This window comes from Protopterus annectens, chromosome 8.part0 (assembly GCF_019279795.1).
Source record: "Protopterus annectens isolate FY-2018-M chromosome 8.part0, PAN1.0, whole genome shotgun sequence".
Classification (NCBI taxonomy): domain Eukaryota; kingdom Metazoa; phylum Chordata; order Ceratodontiformes; family Protopteridae; genus Protopterus; species Protopterus annectens.
The window spans coordinates 1042571471-1042594360 of record NC_056741.1 but is presented as its reverse complement, the minus strand read 5'-3'; positions in this window follow the sequence as shown (position 1 = coordinate 1042594360).

Here is a 22890-nt window from a genome sequence, read left to right as displayed (position 1 = left end):
ACACCTACACACACTAAAGCCCCTCAAAAACACACTTACACACACATACTTACCTGAACCGTAACACCAGAAGCGCTAACTCAGAATCCCTTAACATCTGGAATTTGAATTTCGCGCTTCTGGTCTTTCGGTAATGTGGGGTTTCGGCTACATGGTCTCGAGCTTTTGAAATTCAAGATTTCAAAAGTTCGAGATATAGTAGTGTTCCTATATATATATATATATATATATATATATATATATATATATATATATATGGATCTAGAATATTTGCTCAAGTGAGCAAACGTCCGAATCCATAACAACTGAACACACTTTAACAAAAGTGCTTTTATCGACAGGCATACTTACGCGGCGAAAGTGCTTCTTCGGTGAAAAGCACTTTTGCATAAGTATGCCCAGCCGTTTGGGTTTCGGTTGTTTGCTCACTCGAGCAAACGTCCTAGATCCATATATATATATATATATATATATATATATATATATATATATATATATATATATATATAGCTAGACAGATATGGGTCTACTTGAGTTTATTGAATGACATAAATATTGACATCCACAACATCAACCACAAAACATCATCATTGAGAATGTCGACATGCTACTATGCATGCACTGAGCAATAACCTTGGTTCTTGCAAATCACTAAAGTTAAAAATAAGATTAAAACATTGTTTTTTACAGGGTGCAAGCATTCCTGTATCCTCCACACCCCCTGTTAGCTATATATACTAACTGAAACTGCACAATCCCTAGGAAAGGGGATTTTTACCATCCCTTAGTATTGTGTGATTTCGCACACCTGTCAGCCATCTGTGTAGTCGAACAAATTGTGTTGACTATACAGATGTTGACCATATGTGGATTTGAAAAAGTCAGCCCCTTCAATATATCATCATTATCATCATTAGCCCCCTTTTCCCATTTTCTGCATGGGGTCAGTGTATCGTTTTAACTGTTGCAATCTCTCTCGATTCAGTGCCACACTCCTGCCTTCTTTAACACTCATGCATGACTGTCACAGATATTCTTTCACATAATCCATCCACCTTTTTGCTGGACATCCTTGTTTCCTCTTACCTTCTTCCTGTCTGTCCCAAATCTTCTTCACCAGATTGTCTTCTGCCTTTCTGCATGTGTCCAAGCCACTGTAATCTGTTAATCTTTGATGTTTTCTGCAATAGAAGCTACTTTGCCTTTTGCTGTTATGTCCTCATTTATTCATTTACCCCACAGTGTGCATCCTACCACCCTTCTTAGTGACTTCATTTCCATCACCTCTAGCTTCTTCATCTGCTCTGCCTTTACTGTTCAGGTTTCTGTACCATACAGTAGTACTGGTCGCACCACTGTCTTGTACACCTTACTATTCAGCTTATTTGGCATTCTTCTGTCATAGACTACCCCTGAGAGTTGGCTGCAGCCCCACTGATTCTAACTTTGACCTTTTCATTCAGACTTCCCTTCTCCTCAACCATCCCTCCCAGATAGTTGAAGCTATTTACTTGTTCTACTATCTTCCTTTCTATCTCAATTGTCAGCTTCTTTTGATTTCCAAAATTTGCTGACATTAGCACTGTTTTATCTGGCTTAAGTTCATCCCATGTGCCTTCAGTTTTGCATTCCATTCCTGTACCTTTGCTGAAGTTCTTGCTTAGAGTTTGCCTGTAATTCCACAGTGTCTGCATACAGCAACTTTGTTGATCAGTCCCTGTGACCTATTTGCTAATGTAGTCCATCACCAATATGAACAGCAGCGGGCTCACCTGAACCCTAGTATACACACACTCCCTCTGGGAACCCGTCTGTGAGGCCAAACACTGTTCATATTTACTTGAGTCATTGTGTCCTTGTACATCGTCTGCACTAATTCTACCAATATTTCTGCAACTTTGAACCACTGCAGTACTGCCCATATCAACTTTCTTGGGATCTTGTCATATGCTTTCTCCAACTGTAGGAATGCTGAGTTGGACTCTTTCCTTATCTCTAGCTTCTTCTCAACTATCTGTCTCACTGCAAACATCGGGTCAGTTGTGCTACATCCTGATCTGAATCTGAACTGCTCATCTTCCATCTTACATTCTGCTACTTTGCATATCCATTTATGAATCACCCTCTCCAGAAAATTCATGCAATGTGATAGGAGTTTGATGCCTCTGTACAGCCACAGTTGTTGATGTCGCCTTTGTTCTTGTACACTGACACAAGTATGCTTATTCTCCAGTCATTGGGGATTATGCCTTTCTCTCCACACTGCTATAAGTACCCTCAGAAGCCTTTTATCCCCTATCTCACCCAGCATCTTTATCATATCTGCTGTGACTTCATCTGAGCCTCCTGCCTTCCCTGAATTCATTTTCCATAGTGCTATTTTTACTTCTTCTAGGGTGGGCTCCTCTTCTGTCATTGTTGGCTGCTTCTGGGGCAGTACAGCTTCAGTAGGGTTTTCTTCATCCAGAAGCTGCAAGAAATACCCCTTCTATCTGCCTTTGATGTCCTGTGGAGTGGTGAGCAGGTTGTTGCTGGCATCCCTTATGGGGGGCTTCTGACTATCTTCATCATCTTTCTGTCTTTGCCTTGCAACCTGATATAGTTTCTTTGTTTTTGCCACCTACTGCGTCTTTCCAGAAGTTGGTACAGTGCCTCCACTGTCGTATTCTTTGCTATTGCAATTCCTTTCTTAGCTTCTTTGTTAGCCAGCCAGTATTCCTTCCTAGCCTGGTCGGCCTTTTCTGTCTCCCACTTTTTCCTGCATTCCTTCTTTTTTTCATTACTTCCCAGACTACTGCCTTCCACTTTTTCCTGCACTCCTTCTTTTTTGATGACTTCCCAGACTTCTGCATTCCACAACCAGCTTTCCTTATGTACCTTATTTCCATACCATGATCTGCCGACTGTTCTGTAGTCCTAACACCTGCTATTTTTAGGCGCTGCCATTCTTCTTCACCTCTACCTATTTCCTCCTCTTCTTGGGATGCTAGAGAACAGAGTAATTCCTTGAACTATTGTACTTTCTCTCCAGTCAGCTTCCATGTCAACTACCTAGTCTCTGTTGACCTTAGAGCCTTCTCTGACCACTGCTTACAGCTGATTGCAGCAACCAGTGGTTTATACTGTGGGCAAACCTTTTTGGTGGGGATGACTTTGCAATCGTGGATTCTACTTCAGTACCTTTTCCTTACTAGTCTCATGAGTTGCATGTTGGCTACTCTTCTATGTGATCTTATGACTGTTATCTAAAATTGCCTCAGCTTCTTTATTTCTTTTGCCTCACCCATGTGGACCCAGGCAGACCTCATATCCTGTTATGTCTGACCCTATATGTGCATTTAAGTCACCCAATATCAACACAGTTCATGTTGTCCTGCTTTATCTATTAGGTCCTGCAATTGCTGTCTGAATGCACTCTTTTCCTGACTACCACAACCCCTGCTGTGGGGCATAGGCTGAGATTATGAATACTGTCCCATCATTAGATTGCCATGAGTCTTGTCACTAATTTGGATGATATCCCTTACTGCCTTCTGAAGCCTCTCTCTCACCACAATTCCCACACTATGTCTAGCCTGTTCCTCCTACTAAGTAGTAGACTCTGGATCCCAAGCCAGGTGGCTTTGTTGCACTGCCCTTCTATCTTGTGTCTTGGATACATAGGATGCCCAACCTTCTCCATATCATCATGACATCCACTTCCAAGTTGCCTCCTACCTACATTAAGTGTAGCAATTTTCAGTTCATGTTTAGCAGGTTGATTGTTTTTTACATTCAGCTTTCATTCAACAGAGTTATCCCAGGTAACTTAGGCTAGGCAAGTAGACACCGGCCAGTCAGTAGCTTATTGATTCAGGGCTGCTGTTTTTTTTTTTTTATGGCAGGCACACACTGGCCAACAGGGGCACACAGGTCCTCAACCCACTTATCACTGGTGACTACCCATGCCCATTTTGGTGACATTAGTCAACAAGACCAAATCACCTAGAGCCATATTTTACACCATCAAGTGGCTAGTCCTGCCATGGCGTGCAGTCTGTAATCCATGTTCTCCTATCTTGAGGATACTGCACACCACAGTAGATGCCCAAAGCAGTTGGTCTGTACAACTCCTCTCCCTATAGGGGTCCATATAGCACCTGTGCTGCTGCCCACAGCTCCACTCATTGGTGAGTTTGAGGTGGAAACACTCAGCATGTTTTTCAGTGGTGGGAGGAACCCCACAGAGACGCAGGGAGAACATGTAAACTCGAAACAGCCATAGGTCGGAGGTCAGGATCAAATCTTGTACCTTGTGCATGGAGGTGAAGACCTTAACCATTATGGCAACTGGTCTCTTTCTCTCTCTCTCAAAAAATATATATATCTATATATACACATTTATCATGTATTTGGGTCTGCTTCAGAATATATATATATATATATATATATATATATATATATATATATATATGTATACATTTATTTGGATCTACTTTAGAAAACTGAAATACCACATCGCTGAAGACAGAAACATAGAGACAAAAACTTGGAAATCTGAAAACATTGAACACCTGCAACTTGGAAAGCCATCCCTGGGGAAAGAACTATTTGTCCACAGGACATAAAAACAGATAAAGAAGCACCCTACACCTCCTCAATGTGGGGGGGGCTGCAACTCCAACCCCTCCTAACTAAATGTACCAACTCTGAGATTACACTACAGTGGAGAAAGGGAAATGTTCACCATGGTAGATGAGTGGTTCTGTTCCTAGGGTTTGTTTTCAATGGTCTGGGTGTTTGCTGTTTTCATGATTCAATGATGTCATCTAGATGATGTCATTTTAGACCATCTGGTCTTTCAATACTTTCAGGTAGATCCATTTATTTATTGATATATATATATATATATATATATATATATATATATATATATGGATCTACTTTTCTTTGTTGAAATTTCATTGCTTCAAAAAAGAAAAGTAGATGCCCACTTCAGCGAAAGTGCATTTCAACAAAAGTTAACTTTTGCTGAAGCCTTCACTGGATCGGCTGACTAAAAAAAAAATAAATCACAGAAAACATGTTATGCAGGGGGGCAAGCCCCCACACCCCCTACTTAAATATACCAACTCTGAGATCACACTACAATAAGGAAAAGGGAATATTCCCATTCCACGCTGTATTGTGATCTCTGTACTTCGTTTTCGAAGTTTTGGTACTTCAACAACTTGGACTCGACCAAGTGGGTTTAGAAGTACTGAAACTTCATACAAACGAAGTAGACCCATGTATATATATATATATATATATATATATATATATATATATATATATATATATAGGAGCCCTTCATTTGATCAAAATGTCAAATGTTCGACACCCATATGGCCGACATTTGACCGAACATTTGAAAGGCTGACAAATGATATTGGAGATCCTGCTACAGTGCAGAACTGGGAGATTCCCCTTTCCTGCACTGTAGTGTGACCTGAGAGTGAGAATATTTAAGTAGCTGGGGGGTGTGGGGGTGCAGGGGGCTTGCCCCCTGCCCAACACTGTTTTTAGTAGTAGTTTGCACTACTATTTCAGGTTGTCGGCATTTCAAACTGTCGGCCATATGGTTGTTGGCATTTTGAAATGTCAGCAATCTGAAGTAGATATATATATATATATATATATTTTTTTTTTTTTTGAATACTGCATGTAATCCTGCCTGTTTTATGTAGATGATGTACATGGGTAAGAATGTGCATCAGTCTCCATTCACATATGACTTCCGCACAGCATTCATTCTTATTGTACACAAACTTGCCCTTATACCCTACTATTTGCATGGCTCCTTGTTCCATATTGCCACAGTTCCTTGGCCACACTAAACTGCTACTGGTCGGTCTGGTTTCATTCAGCTGTCTGTGAAACTCTGCCTCCCTACTACAAAAAATGTCTCGATAAGCAATACATTTGATTCCTTACCACACTGTGGTATGTACTGTAGAGCAAGTCATATCCCTGAATCCTGCCCAAAGGAAAAAGGAAGTTTAATGTGGGTGTTGTAAACAGAAAGGTTTACCAGAAATGTCCAAAATGTTCTGCTTTAGCACTGCCTCCTAACTGGAGGGAGTAATAAAGTGTGTTGTATGTTATGGGAACAGGTCTAGTGAAAAAGCACTGTCAAATTGCATTGTTTTTCACTACATCAATGTCCTGTGCTTTGTGCCTGACATTCACAGAAATTGGTGCAGTAGATCAACTTGCACTACATTAATGCATTGAGTTGTACTGCTGTGCCTTTCTCCAAGTCATACTCATCCTTATCCCCATACGGCAACATCTGACTGCTGAGGAATGTGCATGAATGCCAATGCAGGGTATGCCGACCATGCAGAGGCACAGACACACACACACACACACACACACACACACACACACACACACACACACACACACACACACACACACACACACACACACACACACACACACACACACACAGTGGTCATCTAACACACATAAACACACACACACACACGCACAGGTTATCTAACACCCAGCCATCCAACCACAGTGGTCCTCTAACACCCACCCACCCACAGTAGTTATTTAGCACATGCACACAAACACACACACACACACACACACACACACACACACACACACACACACACACACACACACACAGTGGTCATCTAACACACATAAACACACACACACACACACACGGCTATTTAACACACGCACACAAACATACACACACACACACACACACACACACACACACACACACACACACACACACACACACATATGTTTAGTACTTTGTACATGGACTGGTAATGTACAGTAGGTACAGCACTCCCCCTTTCTCTGTGCAAATTCCCCCCATTGCAATGAATAGGTGCATTTCACTATTTAGCAGCATACACTTACACATTTTCTACTCAGCTTTTTAGGGTAACTTGTGTAGCATGTGGTGTAGGACTTGTGTGCTATGCAACTATCCTAAGTGAGCAACACAACAGGCTACTTATTGGACCTCATTACCACAGAACAATGTGAGGTATATAATGCTAAGACATTATTTTGGTAATCTAGTGAAAACATGTCTTCTGTGATAGTTACTGGTACACTTTGCTTTTCAAAATCTTATGTTTTAATAATGTCCCACTTTGAGCATGTGAAAAGGTGGCAACCCTCTTGTAGTCCCATCCCCAGACAACTGCATTTAAATATGGTGTGGAAGCTGTCACTACTCATTAGCATGGAGCTGCACATTTGGGCAGTAGAAGGCTTTGTGAACTGGGCAAACTCTCACTGTGTAGGCTTGCATACAAGGCAACATGCCTATGAATCCAGCATGTCTTTTTGCATATGTAATCCAGGTGTAGCAAAATGTTACAAATGATTACTTATTCAGAGTTTTTTTTTTAGTTTCTTTGGATAGGTAATTTTACTAAACTTCTAAATGAGTGTACTAGAAAATGTTCTTAACCTTTAGTGTAGTCTTTTTTATCACATTTTATATCATTTTGAGCCTTATGCCGGATGTTACAGATAACATGACAACTTATTATTGAAGGAAAGAAACTGTTGTACTAATTTGCTTATTTGTCTGTGCTCTCAGGACCTAATTTGCTTGCACCACACTACCAGAAATGTTTACAGCAGGCTCACATCACAAAACCTGCAGAGCTTAGCTATGGAATACTCTGAATGTAAATAAAAAGTATTTTACGGGTTCATGTGTTCATATTAGGTAGGTGATTATTAGGTTATCTACTCTTGTGGGCTATTCTAAGCCTAGCCATTTAGTCCATTTGGTATTAAAAATTACCCTGTCCTTTTCCCACATCTCTACCTATATACTACCCATAAGATAGCAATTATTTCTAGGGTCATGCCACAGAGAATGTAGAGGGGACCCTACTGGGGGACAGAAAGATTTAAGTGCTGCCCCATCCATTAGTGGTACGGGGGAAGCCCTAGAATATATTTGGTACTGTCCATCCATAGATTCAAGTTGCATTTGAATGATGATAAATATAAGCTTTATTTTACATGGAGGGAAATCTTTTCCAGAGAATTGGTATCTCCTGTGAAATGTACCTTTCTCTTCATAGTGTTCTGTTTAAATTGCAGACAGGGATCAGATCCCTGGATTGAGTATTTCTGGTACCATTTGACTTGTAGATGTGCAATAGGCTCATGAATATTGTGTCAGAGGATGCCTTATATGCTAGGCACAGGTCCCCTCTCAGCACTCTGTAAGAGACCAAGTACAGCAACAATGCTTTAAGGAGTTCCATGCAGGACAAGTTTTTTTAGGACTTGTATTCTCATTGTGAGAAGCCTTTGCGGGTATTTATGCTGCTGCATGTGCTTCATCAGAGGTGTGCCAAAGGGGGCATTATACTCAATAATTGACCTACTTCTCTATTAATTTCTCAACTCACAGAAAAAGGCACTTATAAATGTGGCAATTGTGTATTCTGTAAGCATATTGACACTAGGAAAATTATTATGCCTCCTGTAACAGCCACAGATTTTGAAATTAGAGCCTGTGGTAATTGTAACACCAGGAATCTGGCAGATTTAGCAACAAGCAGCCACTGCACTTCCTATTACATAGGTAAAACAAACTAGAGGCTTAAAGACCACATATCCTGTCATCTCCCAGAAATTAATAGAGATACCAATACCTTAAGCAAACATTAGCTGGAGAAGGGATCTACCCACAGCTCTAAATTCCTGATTTTAGAAGTTGTGTATGAAAACATAAGATGTGAAAATATTGTTCTTAGAACTGAGAGAGCAGAACTGAACTGGACTTCAAGGTTTAAGGCTTATATTATGCCAGGGTTTAATGGTATCACCCCTCTTAAATCTTTACTCATAACTAAGCATGAGTCTGTGTAAATATATTTGTTGCTGCAATATATTTCATATGTAAGCCAGCTGTCTTTCTATAAACTTTACATAAGTTTTTATACCCACTTTTATAGTAGGGTTATAAGTTTTTACAACATTTTAAGTTTTATGTACTTGTTATTACATATAATATTTTTAAAAGCATACTGTTCCTTTTTGTGTATGTGACTTTTTTACATTATTTAAACCATTCACTCGTCGATGTAAGTTGTTTTATATGCCTGAGGAAGCCCTCTGGGTGAAAGTTTTATGCTTATGTACCTACAATTTACTTGTTGAAATTTACTTGTTGATATTAAAGGATTTCAAGATGCATTTATTCCACCCTGGTTTCCAGTGACTTCTTATGTCTTATTGAATACAGGGATGTAAAAGGACATCAACTGTTATGGCAAGTTTACTAAAAAAATTACACTTTGCCCCAAATTTGGGGAGCAGAGCAGTACCAGCAGGTATCTAAAACTTTTTGGTAACAATCAGTTGGCACAAACTTGTAGTACATGGTCTTGTGATGCAAACGAAAGAACAGACTCCATATTTGGCTTGTTAAAATGCAGTAGTTGAAAGAACTAAAACAATATACATTTTTGGAATGGTTATTTGAAATCACTATCCCCCGGATTCATGAAGCTCGGCGCAAGGCCGGTGTAAGGCCTGCGCCGGCCGTGCGGCGTATATATGGTATAGTAGCACCATATGCATATTAATGAAGGTGCGCTGCCACCACATCCACGTGCATAGGACACGTGCGCGAGTGTATGGGGCGTTACTAAGCTGCACCCGGAGGCGTGTCAATGTCGGCTGGCGATGAGCAACCTAAACTGCTGAATATTATAGCCTGCCTGCAATAGTAATCGCACCTATCAGTGTCCGTGGATAATGAAACATATGCAAAGCATGCAAGACAGTTCCCGGCCACACAAAATGGAGAACCAAACAGAAATGCATGCAACACAATATGAGTTTCCATCCATGGAACAAATGATATTTAAAATCATGTGTCCGTAATGTACTGCACTGTCAGTAGTTATACCCAGTGGACGTGAAGCGCATCATGTCAGCGCGCCGCCAATACACACATCTAGCCCCGTGGGTATGGTCACCAGCAGTCCCATAGTGGTAGTGATAGTACACAGCTGGGCAGTTGTGGCTATATAACAACCGTAAAGAAACCTGACAGTCCAAATTGTATACCAAGCACACACAAACATATGTATATTAAAATGTGCTATACACATGAACAAGAATGTAACCGGCACATACACATAGGATGCTATATGCGGAACAGGGATATCCAAAAGCAGAACCCATGCATGCAAATGCAATACGCAACAACCCCTGTATAGCACATAACCCGCACCCATGTCCGAATGTCCACCAAATCCAGCTACCAGCCTTGCGCAGCCATACACCTACACATAGCGAGTATTCCCCATATGTAGTAGGAAGTATCGTCCTAGGCAGTGTCAGGATTGCAAATATGTATCCCACGTTTGTAAACATCCCATCACAGTTACGTAAATCCAAATGCCCGCGCGTTCATGTTTCGGCAAAATGTGTGTACATCCCGTGTGGGATAAGTAACCTGTTGAAACCTCAGAGTCGTATACACGCCACGGTGTCCAGTACTGTACACATCTGGACAAAACATGTATGTGTAGTCACGGTACTGTTCAGTTTCTACACAGACATGCAAAACATACTACGCAGGATGGAACACCTGTCCACCATTCTGGTCTCCCCACTAGGATTGCCACCTGTTCAGATGCCCAAGGTGAGACATCCCTTGTAGAAATGTGAGAATTTGCAGGATAAAACATACCCCCGGCCAGTGCAAAGGACAGAATTACACTTGTATGCCAAGATAAAAGCTTATTCCATAGCATTTGAATAGCTTATGCTATCCCAAATAATAGTTATGTGTACCAGATACAAAATACCTGTATCATGCAACTAGTAAAGAAAATAAGAAATATATTTTTGTCTTAAAATCACAGGACATTTGCCATGTCTTAGGTTTCATCGCAGGACACAACTGTCCAAAGTGAGACTTCCCCTCGCAAAGAGGAACAGGTGGTAACCCTACTCCCCACTGAATTATCGACAGTATATATTCAACTCAATCACATACCGACACCACCTCTCAACCTATTACAGCAACAAAATCTGGACAAAGCCTAAAAGGATGGGTGGACAAATAGGGACAGATGTAATTAATGCTCTCACAAACTTCGAAAGTTCACAGAATAATACTATGTACATAAGCATGAAATGTTGTGAAGGATGTGGGGTAGTCCCCAGTATTACAGAGGTCCGTACATTTATACTTGAACAAACCATCACATATGTTGACTGTACTACTGCATACCTGTAGTTAATTCATAGTTAAGTCATGTGCAAAATAATAATCCTCATAAGAATGAATACAGGAAATAGTCAAATGTGAATGGGAACACCACTCACCGTGGATTATGTATTGTAACCACCCCACCCATATTATGTATTGCCAACATTATAAGCTGCTGGCAGGTGCCCAAACACCTGTGTCTGTAAACACAGATAAAATGTTTAAAATGGACAAACCCTGTCCATGTGCTTTGTCTGACATTTGAACATGGTCAGGGCAGTTCCGTTCACCAGGCGGACAAGCCTAAACCCAGATCACCACATGAACACCCTGAGAATTAAAGACCTGTATGTGTCAGGACTATAAGCCTTGGGGTTCTGAATATCCCTGCAGTGATTAAATATGCAGCTTGGGTCCAGAGCAGTAGGGAATAGGGAATGTGTAACATGTAGTACCGCATTTTTCCCAGCAGGAGAATGGATGTCTGTGTCGTAACTGAAGCAGTGAGGCATATGTTAATGTAGCTATGTACTATGGGTATGCATATAAATGAGTCAGAACACCAAAAGTATAGTGGTTACAGCATCCGGCCAACGTGAATGCAGTCCCGGTTCAACTACGACTACAGCACATATAATGTGAAAGTGTAATGAATGCGTCTGTGCTGTACAGACAGTTAAATATGTAAAGGTGAACGTGTGTCTCGCATACGTCCGTTAACCGGATTACAGATAATTTACTGGTACTGTCACAAGTAATAAAGCCCACGTAAGCACAAAGACTTAGTAAACATATGTAACCCACAATAAGGATATGCATGTGCGCCTGCGCGTAACCCACAATAAAGAAATGCAAGTGCTCCTGTGCGTGTGTGATCCCCTCACAGCATAGTAATGAATGCTGTTTCCCCCACGTTAGATATACATGGCTCAAACCTGTTAACCCCGTAAAGTATGAAACCGGACAAAGGCATGCAAACTACCGGAACAAATAGGGACAAACCCCAGATATGTGCCAGAACAAACATAGAAAGTGGATAGAATAACGGGTGTGTCAGTAGCATGGATTCTCTGAAGGGTATGCAGTCGTAACCTGAACTGCTTGCCAGTATTCCCCACCGTAAGTCTCAAATGAAATGCCACTACATTGCCAGATAGATACAGGTTTATGTAAAACACACCGAAGATAAGGAGGCAACCAGCTGTACACTCTGCTACAATCTGTACAGTGGAAAGGTATGGTATGGATATAGATATATGTGTATACACATAATCCACAGACGTAAACCAAAGCAAGTTATGAAATGAGGATTGTACATGTATATATGTATACACAACAGATATATGTCCCGTAGATATGACATATGTACATAAATAGACCACGTTATAGCTAATATGGGTAGACAGACATGCACGAAAGGTGAATAAACAGCTGCATTCCAAACCACTGGCCAGAAAGTGACAGTCCAGCAAGTTCTACACTTTAAACATGCAGACAGGTGTCCGTTGCAGGACCCCAAAAATTGATCCATACGTAGTGTCAACCGACACTGACGCAAAATAAATGACCTCAGCAAATACGATATAGCTGTACATGCAACAGTAGCAGGTGCAAGGGTGATGACACATGTGTCGATAGAATGTATGATGTATGAACTGATATCCGGAGAGTGGGGAGTACATATAAGTGTCTCCACACTTCAGTACCGCACACATTAAACATGTGTAATGGGTACTGTAGAGGGTTGTCAGGTATGGGAATCATGGGTATGCAGAAATGGGCCTAGGTGTTGTTTGGCAGAGATTTCGTAGGCCCGCCCCATGGGAGTGATGTGGGTATAGCACACGCCTATATTCTCAATAATGGGGCAAACCATCCACTGGATATTGCGTAAACTATTTTGGCAATATGTAGGGCCCTATATCAGTGTCATGTAGGCGATTATCATGGATGGACATGCGTACGACCAAGATGGTACCCATAACTGGCAAACTGTCAGAATAACACAGCTGCACTAAGGCATAGTACATGAAATACAAATAGGGACTATATTAGATATACCCCAGACAAAGTCAGAACGTTTTGAGTATACTGGCGTAGCCAGGAATACGTATGTTATGAGTGTTACTAATCATGTAATGGAAATGTCAGTCACTATTATCTAACCGCACAGTTCGTAATGCCTTGCCAGCAATTTACCAGAAAGGCACATTACTATGACAAATGTAACAAGGGCAAAGGTCAAACGTCAGAGCGTTTACCCATAATGTGTACAGGTTAGGGGTATGAAGGTAACCTGTCCAAAATACATGTACAGAACTAGTGATACTAGGTGGACAGGTGAGAAGAAAGACATCAGGACAAATGAGAAAACATGTACAAGTCATACGCATGTACTCCGACAAATGTGAATGATAACATATGCCCTGTGAATGTCAATGTGGAAGGTTAACAGACACAAAAATAATGTGTCCCTCAGGGTGTCATGCAGTGTCACCGTAACAATGTCCAGTACCCCATACTCGTACGTGAGCTCTGCCACTGACGGAAAGCGCAAATACCGGCACACACATACGGTACATGATAGACCAATTAGTGTGGATAAGCAGCTGTTGGCCTGTGTGAGGAATACAACTGTCTGGGTGGGTGTGTCCTGCAATATAAATGTAATGGCATGTGGCCTGTGATGCTGCCATACAGTGTGTGTATTGATGTCAGACAGTTGATATCTTGTATCAGACACATACTCTGCAACTGTACAGATTTACGCAGAATGTGCAGAGTTCTGCCTCATATGTTTGGTGTTTTCCACGTAACATCAGTAACATTCTGGCACATTCCTGATAACTGAAGTCATGAAATAATGACAAACATGTGATTAAGACACCAAATCCGACAGAAAAGCCATACTAATGCAAAACCTATTATTGTGTCAACTATCTACGTTTGTAAGAGCAACATGTCAATACTGCCCCTATGTGTCCCACTATCAGATAAGGCCTTGTCCAGAAATTTGCTCTAGGAGGTGGAGTGGTATGATCAGACACAGATACATGTGTGAGGAAACAGCAATATTGACTGCAAGATAACACAGAAGGTATGAAATGCGCTGCAGTAGGACGTTCAGTACTGTCCGCAGGTATGTGCTGACATGTCAAATAACACAGCAGTCTACATGAAGTACCTATAGGGCTGTCACCTTTACAAATGATGATAGTGGGACATACCCACAGCCATGCACACAGCACAAATAGACATACACACAGCAAAACTAGGCCATGATACATGAAGCCTCCGGCGTGTACGAGTACAGTGAGAGTACAGCAAGGATAGATGTCTGCCAAGATATACAGCAAACGTCTGTAAGGGCGTGTAACACCACCTGTAACACGGACGTTGCATGGACAATGTTGGGATTTGCAACATACCCCATTGGTATGTGAAAGCTATGCAAATATGCGATACATGAAACAGTCAGCTGTCCATGCAAGAGCAGAGTTATGGGCAGAAAATAGATTATATATATATATACATTATATATATATATATATATATATATATATATATATATATATAGGGAGAGAGAGAGAGATACAGACATACACTCACAGACACACGTGGCAGGGCTGGTAATTGAACTTACACATTACTACCCTATTACACTACAGCATGACGCATTTACAGAATGTGCTACCGAGATTACTAAACACAGCAGACACACAGGCATTCTACTAGGTGCGTGTCAACATCCGCAAAGACAAAGATGTCAGCAGGATATATCTGTGTTGCGAAGTGTCTAAAAGCATAACCTGAGCCGCCAGGCGGACAGGAGCATGCACACACACACACACACATCTGGCAGGCCTGGGAATCAAACTTACACCTAACTACCGTATCACACTACAGCATGACGCATTTACAGAACGCGCTACTGAGATTACTGAACACAGCACACCCAGAGGCATACTTCTAGGTGGGTGACATCATCCGCAAAGGCAAAGACGCCGATAGGGAATGTATGTGTTGTGAGGCAACTAAAAGCATTACTGTGTCCCCAGGCAGCTGGAAACACACACACACACACACACACACACTTGGCAGGGCCGGGAGTTGAACATACACCTAACTACCTTATCACACTACAGCATTACGCATTTACAGAACGCGCTACCAAGATTACTTAACACAGCACTCCCAGAGGCATACTTCTAGGTGGGTGACATCATCCACAAAGGCAAAGACGCCGATAGGGAATGTATGTGTTGTGAGGCATCTAAAAGCATTACCGTGTCCCCAGGCAGCTGGAAACACACACACACACACACACACACACACACACACACACACACACACACACACACACTTGGAAGGGCCGGGAGTTGAACATACACCTAACTACTTTAACACACTACAGCATTACGCATTTACAGGATGCGCTACCAAGATTACTGAACACAGCACTCCCAGAGGCATACTTCTAGATGGGTGACATCATCTGCAAAGGCAAAGACGCTGATAAGGAATGTATGTGTTGTGAGGCATGTAAAAGCATTACTGTGTCCCCAGTCAGCTGGAAACACACACACGCACACTTGGCAGGGCCGGGAGTTGAACATACACCTAACTACCTTATCACACTACAGCATTATGCATTTACAGAATGAGCTACCGAGATTACTGAACACAGCACTCCCAGAGGCATACTTCTAGGTGGGTGACATCATCCGCAAAGGCAAAGACGCCGATAGGGAATGTATGTGTTGTGAGGCATCTAAAAGCATTACTGTGTCCCCAGGCAAGCTGGAAACACACGCACACACACACACACACACTTGGCAGGGCCGGGAATTGAACATACACCTAACTACCTTATCACACTACAGCATTACGCATTTACAGAACGCGCTACCGAGATTACTGAACACAGCACTCCCAGAGGCATACTTCTAGGTGGATGACATCATCCGCAAAGGCAAAGATGCCGATAGGGAATGTTTAGAGAGTGAGCAGTCTGAAAGCATATTACTGTCCCAAGGTAGACGTACACAAACACGGCAGTGCTGTCATCGGGCCAACTAAATATCTACGGAGCACTACAACACGAAATAGATACGGGATGCGCCACAGACAGTACACCCTTTGAGAGAGCAACCAGTGTGTTCAATGTAGGCATCCATCGTGACATTGAAAATGGACATCGGTTGCCTGGATGACCACCATGGCTATACAGGATGTCAATGGCCATGCCCACATGCTTAGTATCACACGTCTGTTTGGAATGTACTGTGTGTCCATCTACACAACAGCGTACTGGGCATGCTCACACACTTAGCAGTTGCAAAGGGCCATCTTGCATGCACACAGAGTCTAATCATGGAAGGGCACAGTGTGGAATGTACTGTGTGTCCATCTACACAACGGCATACTGGGCATGCTTACACACTTAGCAGTTGCAAAGGACCATCTTGCATGCACACGGAGTCTAATCACGGAAGGGCGCAGTGTGGAATGTACTGTGTGTCCATCTACACAACAGCGTACTGGGCATGCTCACACACTTAGCAGTTGCAAAGGGCCATCTTGCATGCACACGGAGTCTAATCATGGAAGGGCGCAGTGTGGAATGTACTGTGTGTCCATCTACACAACGGCATACTGGGCATGCTTACACACATAGCAGTTGCAAAGGGCCATCTTGCATGCACACGGAGTCTAATCATGGAAGGGCGCAGTGTGGAATGTACTGTGTGTCCATCTACACAACGGTGTACTGGGCATGCTCACACACTTAGCTGTTGCAAAGGGCCGTCTTGCATGCAGATGGAGTGTACACACAGAAGGGCACAGTAAGGTAAAACTGTCCTCACGCACAGGGCAGTCACACATGCAGTGACCTGTACACACACAGCTGCCATCACAGCTGTCACAGGTGCAGGTCACACACGTACACACTGTAGTGTGCACTGTAGCTGTCAAGTCAGCACCATGTCGTCGGTGCAGCACTACACAGCCTTACGGTCCCACAACACCATGTGACACATGACAACTGGGCTGTACAGTGGTGTACACCAGCTGTGCAGAGTACACATGTACCAACAGGGATCCAACAGGTGTTATGAATTGCAATGATACCAGTATACATGAACAGGTCGGCTCAACATATACCACGGCCCTTACACAGCTGTGACACCTGACTGTTGCTGTACACCAATGAACACACGTCTGGATATGTCATACATGTGATTGTGTGGATGTGTGCGTGGACTGCACACACAACACATACATACATAGCCTTTGATGTACCTCGTGCATAACACTGGCCTAATCAATGCTACACCGCAGCGAATGGAAGGTGGGCCCATTGTGTTGAAGGCTCACACTACAGGGGTAGCAGTGTTGACCACACATACCCTTGTACTGGTCGCCTGTGACACCCGTGATATCATACCGCAGTCCATGTGTTATGTATGTCAACACACATGTCCAACAATAGCAATGCATACAAACATGGCAACAGGAGACGCATGTGACATCTGTACTGTGCATGCAGCAACCATGCATGTGCAGTGGCAGATGTCCGTAACATAGTTGCATGCGCATCCTACGACATGCAGGCGCAATGCAGACCCATCATTGACACCTGTATACGGTGACATACAAACAGCACGTATGGAGGGATGTGTGTACATAACGTGGTGAACCACCTCTCTAGATGTATGTGTGCAGGGGGTGGCTCACAGTTGTGTCACACACCATCCTATCATGCCATGTGCAAACAGTACGCTATGTCGCTGTTACGTGACGGTGCTGACATAATGCATACACAGCGGTCAGGTATTAACAACTATATGTCACATGGCACCTGTAACACCTACAACCTCCCATGTGCATATAGCAGCACATTTGCCAGGTATAGCGTTGGTACACATAATGCAATCAATACCGCTGCATGTCTATCAAACGTGTCATCATATGGCAGGTGTATCATTCCCAGCACTGCCATGTGTGTTCGAATGTGTGACCAGGGATGCCACATATTGCGGGGAATATGTCCCAGTTGCTACACATCCCTGTACACCATTGTAGAGATCTGTACATACGTCAGTGTGGGAAGCATGACGTCGGCCGGCGTGGTGCATCACACACGTCGGCTGTCCGTATACACATGTGTGGTCACCACAGTATGTGTGTGTCTGTATGTATGTCTGGTGCTTGGTGTGAGGGTGTATGCTAATATACGGTGGGAAATGATCACTAACCCCACGTGGTGACTAACCCGTAATGGTGATGCATTGCACAACCCTGTTGATGCCATAGGTCCTAGCCATACTGGCTACCTGTGCATGTCCCTTCTCTGTGACACGTCGTGTGGGTGCATAGTACTGTGAGGGTGATGACCACACAGGCAAGGGTCCCCACCTGCACACTATGGGGTGTGCGTTATAGTGGTGTACACCCCGTGAATGCGGCCATGTTCCCGTACTGTTACAGGGTCCTACTGCTGCACAGTGTGGCCTCCAGCTACCAAGTGACACCTCACATCATCATTGGCCAGGCCGCTGTGTACAACCCCTGCACCATGTCACCATACCTGTAATGTGTCCTGCTATGTATGTCACGTCTCTGTCCAGTGTAGCCTGTGGCACCGACCACATCGTCAGGTGCAGTATATAATGCGGACATCTGTGTCATGTTGGTGTGTCCAACAGTCAGGTTGAGGGTACATGTAGCATGCTGATATTGCCAGACATGCCTGTGAGTAATCCACAGTTACACGTGGGGGACTGCAAACACTGCTACGTGTAGGCACATGCAAGTACACCATAGGAGGGAACCAGGGTATCACAACCAACATGGTGCTACAGATGTAACCGAGACACATACCGTGAACACATCACAATGCATGCTGCACCTGCACTACATGGTATGACTGGTGCATGTCGACAGTACACAACCTATGTCACATACACATCTCTCAGTATTCATACACAACCACTGCAACATACACATCCCCCACTATGCATACACAGGTAATATTACATACACCTCTCACTATGCTGTTCACCCTGTGCATCAGAATATTTGTGCATGACCCTGCACCGATGGTGTGGATGACAGGGATGCAGCACAGGCTTCATCATATGCACAGGGTGATATGTTTGCCAGGGGCATAGGCTGCACCAATGGATAACATCATGTGTGTGTAAGGGCGGTGAGTTGACTGGACATGTCTGTGCAGAATGCATGTGGATGTTGTGGAGCCCTACAGTTGTGTTTGCTGTGTGCGTGTATGTGTGTACACAGTTCTGCCATTTGTTATGCCTACATGGCTATAATTGACAGCCCCAGATTGTACAGAGCAGGTTGTTGGCAGCTCACTGTGTCCGGCCCACGTTGACTGCTACGGCACCTGGGGCTGCTACGGCACTATGGGGCAGGCAGAGGTGGCACGCTCACGCCGACCTACACTAGGTGTTGTTGCTGGCCTCGTCCACATGGCCTCGCCTCCCTCCTACCAGGTGTTCCAGCACAGACAGCTCCCACTCATGGATTGCCATGCCTCGGTCAAGGATTCCGACCATTTCACCTAATCGCCTATCCAGAACATTAGCAATCTGCTGTTGAGCATTTGCCAATGCCTGGATGTTGTCATTTAGGGTATGGATAGCAGCCCTCTGCAGCCTCTGCCCTTCTCTGTTCTGCCGTTCAGCATGTGCCTGTGCCGCCATTACAGTCTGGAACATGGGTCTGGTGATACCAGCTGCTGCGCTCTGTCCTGCAGGTGCATGTCTGCCAGAGGTCCTCCTACAAGCAGCACCAACCACATGCCTGTGTGGCAAATCTGCAGTCATTACACTGACACCATGGTGTGTAGACGCACCTTCTGCAGCCACCACACGTTCCTGTTCCACACTAACAGACGCTGACTGTCCTTCCTCTATGGCCACAGGTGATGCGGTATGTGTTGGCAGCTGAACTGTGTGCGGGGAAGAGGGGGACATAGCTGGGATGGTAACCATTGGCACAGATTCATCCCCTGACAACCCTGCCTGTACCTCATGCATATGTTCATCACCGTTAGTATCTGTGGGGACACTAACATCAGATGGACGCGGGGAGGGTAACGACCTACATCACCTGTGAATTCAAAGAAATACTGTAAAGTACAATAGACACAGACACACACACACACACACACACACACAGAGACACACACACAGACACACACACACAAACAGACACACACACAGACACACACACAGACACACACACACAGACACACACAGACACACACACACATACAGACACACACACACACACAGACACACACACACACAGACACACAGACACACACAGACACACACAAACACAGACACACAAACACAGCCACACACAGACACACCATGCATGTGATTTGTCAGATGGCATGCAGCATGCCTGCGATACAGCAGAGGGCATGCAGCTCAGACATTAATAGTGTTAGTAAGCATACCTCCCTGGGGTGCACACTACAGTAAGCAGGTGTCATATCAGTAGCCATGCAGTTCACACAATCATGGTAGTATGCATGCATCCCTGTGATACACCATGTGGCCCAGAACAGGATAACAGTACACATGGCTGATGTGACCTTGACATGTAATCTGCTGACATGTGCATTAATATGCATACATGTTTGACACAATGGTGTCCTGACACATGTACAGCATCATAATGGGCTTCACATTGCAGTGTTGTGTGTATGCCCTACAGATAGAATGCATGTTTAGCAAATGTGCATGAGCATGGGAGGGTAGTTTGAGCCATCTACATTGCTATACAGTGTGAAGTGCAGACACTGTGCCATTGCATGGCAACATGAGGCATCTATGTTGCTGTAGAATGCATAATATGTACACATTGCATAGCCATAACTGCAACACAGTTGTGATGTTCAACAGATCGTATATGGTAGACTTCAGTGACACCTCCAGTAGCTGTGCACAGGCTTTTAGGTTGTCCAGTGTACCACATCAACTGTATAATCGGTCAACTAAGGCTATAATTGGACCATGTGTGGACAATGTGCAACAGGGTGTATACACATCCCAAGTACTGTGTGGCTACATGTCTCTGGCCATCCCCCATGGCCAGGTGTGCCCATGTGTTGGCCAATTGTGTGTGATGGGCATCTTTTCCACATGTCTGTGTTGTCCCATATGACATACACCCATAGATGTCAGATATGTCACAATCCACAGGGCTATGCAGACAATGTATGTTTGGTATGTGGGGTATAGGTCATGCGATAGTGTGACAATATTGCAGACAGAACACTACATGTCTGGGACATGTCAGGTGGCACATCACAATGTGTGCACCCAATGCAGGGGCATATGACACAATGGTGACACCTGTGGGCTGCCCATATCACAGCTCACTGTGTGGTACTGTGTGCGTATCACACATGTTGTTCCAATGCATACTACATATGCCTCCATTGTAGAACACCTCCACCCTTGTATGCACAGCTGACCACACATGTCGCAATGACAAGTACTGTGGTTTCAAGTCGGTGTATCATTACGTTTGTATATATTGCACATGGGTGGCATGTGTGAATGAAGGGTGGTGCAACCTGCATATCGTGACTGGAACAAACATCAGATGTGCAAGTGTTAACTGGCCACATGGCAAATAGATCTACACAGTAACATGCCTGATACTGATGACAGTCTCACCTGCAACGGACCCATGTCTGTGCGGCATGCCAGAGGTACCTGTATAGGGGTGACACACCAGTATGAACATTATCCATGACTGTATGACAGCCACAGGTTGCACTGTGCATGTGAACACATTCACCTGTGTAATAGCATATAGTATGCACATGTGTGCATACACAAAGTAGCATACTGTAGTATGCAGCATGTGTGTCCACATACCTTGCATATGTTGTTACTTTACATAATGTACAGTGACGCATGCAACTACATGGGATATAATAGCCATATGTGCAGTACTGACTTACCAGGCAACTCCAGGCTCATTGTTTGGGAGACACCCACCTCCACGATGGCAGCTAGTGTTTCTGGATGCTGTTCCCTGGGTGTCCCCAGACTGGCCAGTAGCTCCTCGGTGTGTGTGAGTGGGGGCTGGGTTGGTGGCCCACCACCTGTTCCACCTTGTTCCCTGGCGATTGCAGTGGCATGCTGTTTTACATGTCGTATCAGGTCCGTGCAGTGTCTGCGCACCTGCTGGTAGGTGCGGTTATGGCCACCCACATCATTCACCCTCCTGCGTAGATCCTGCCACAGGTCATCCCGCTGCTGGGCATGCTGTGGCACATGGCTGAACAACAAGTCATAGTTGTCATGGAGCTGTGGGATGAGGACATCATCCTCCTGGCGGGTGTATGCTGGGAGGCGTGTACGGGGCATTATCTGTAAGACATAATGATGGTGACAGGTCACAGTTTCAGAGATGTACAGAGATACTGCTACACATACATTTCTATGACATCTACTACATCTGCACAGTTATCTTTGCAAAGCATCATGACACTGACACGACTGACGTGTTTGTGTCACACATGTCACACCCATTATGCATTGGATATCATCATCATATATGTGTGTCACCTCATTACAGTGTTC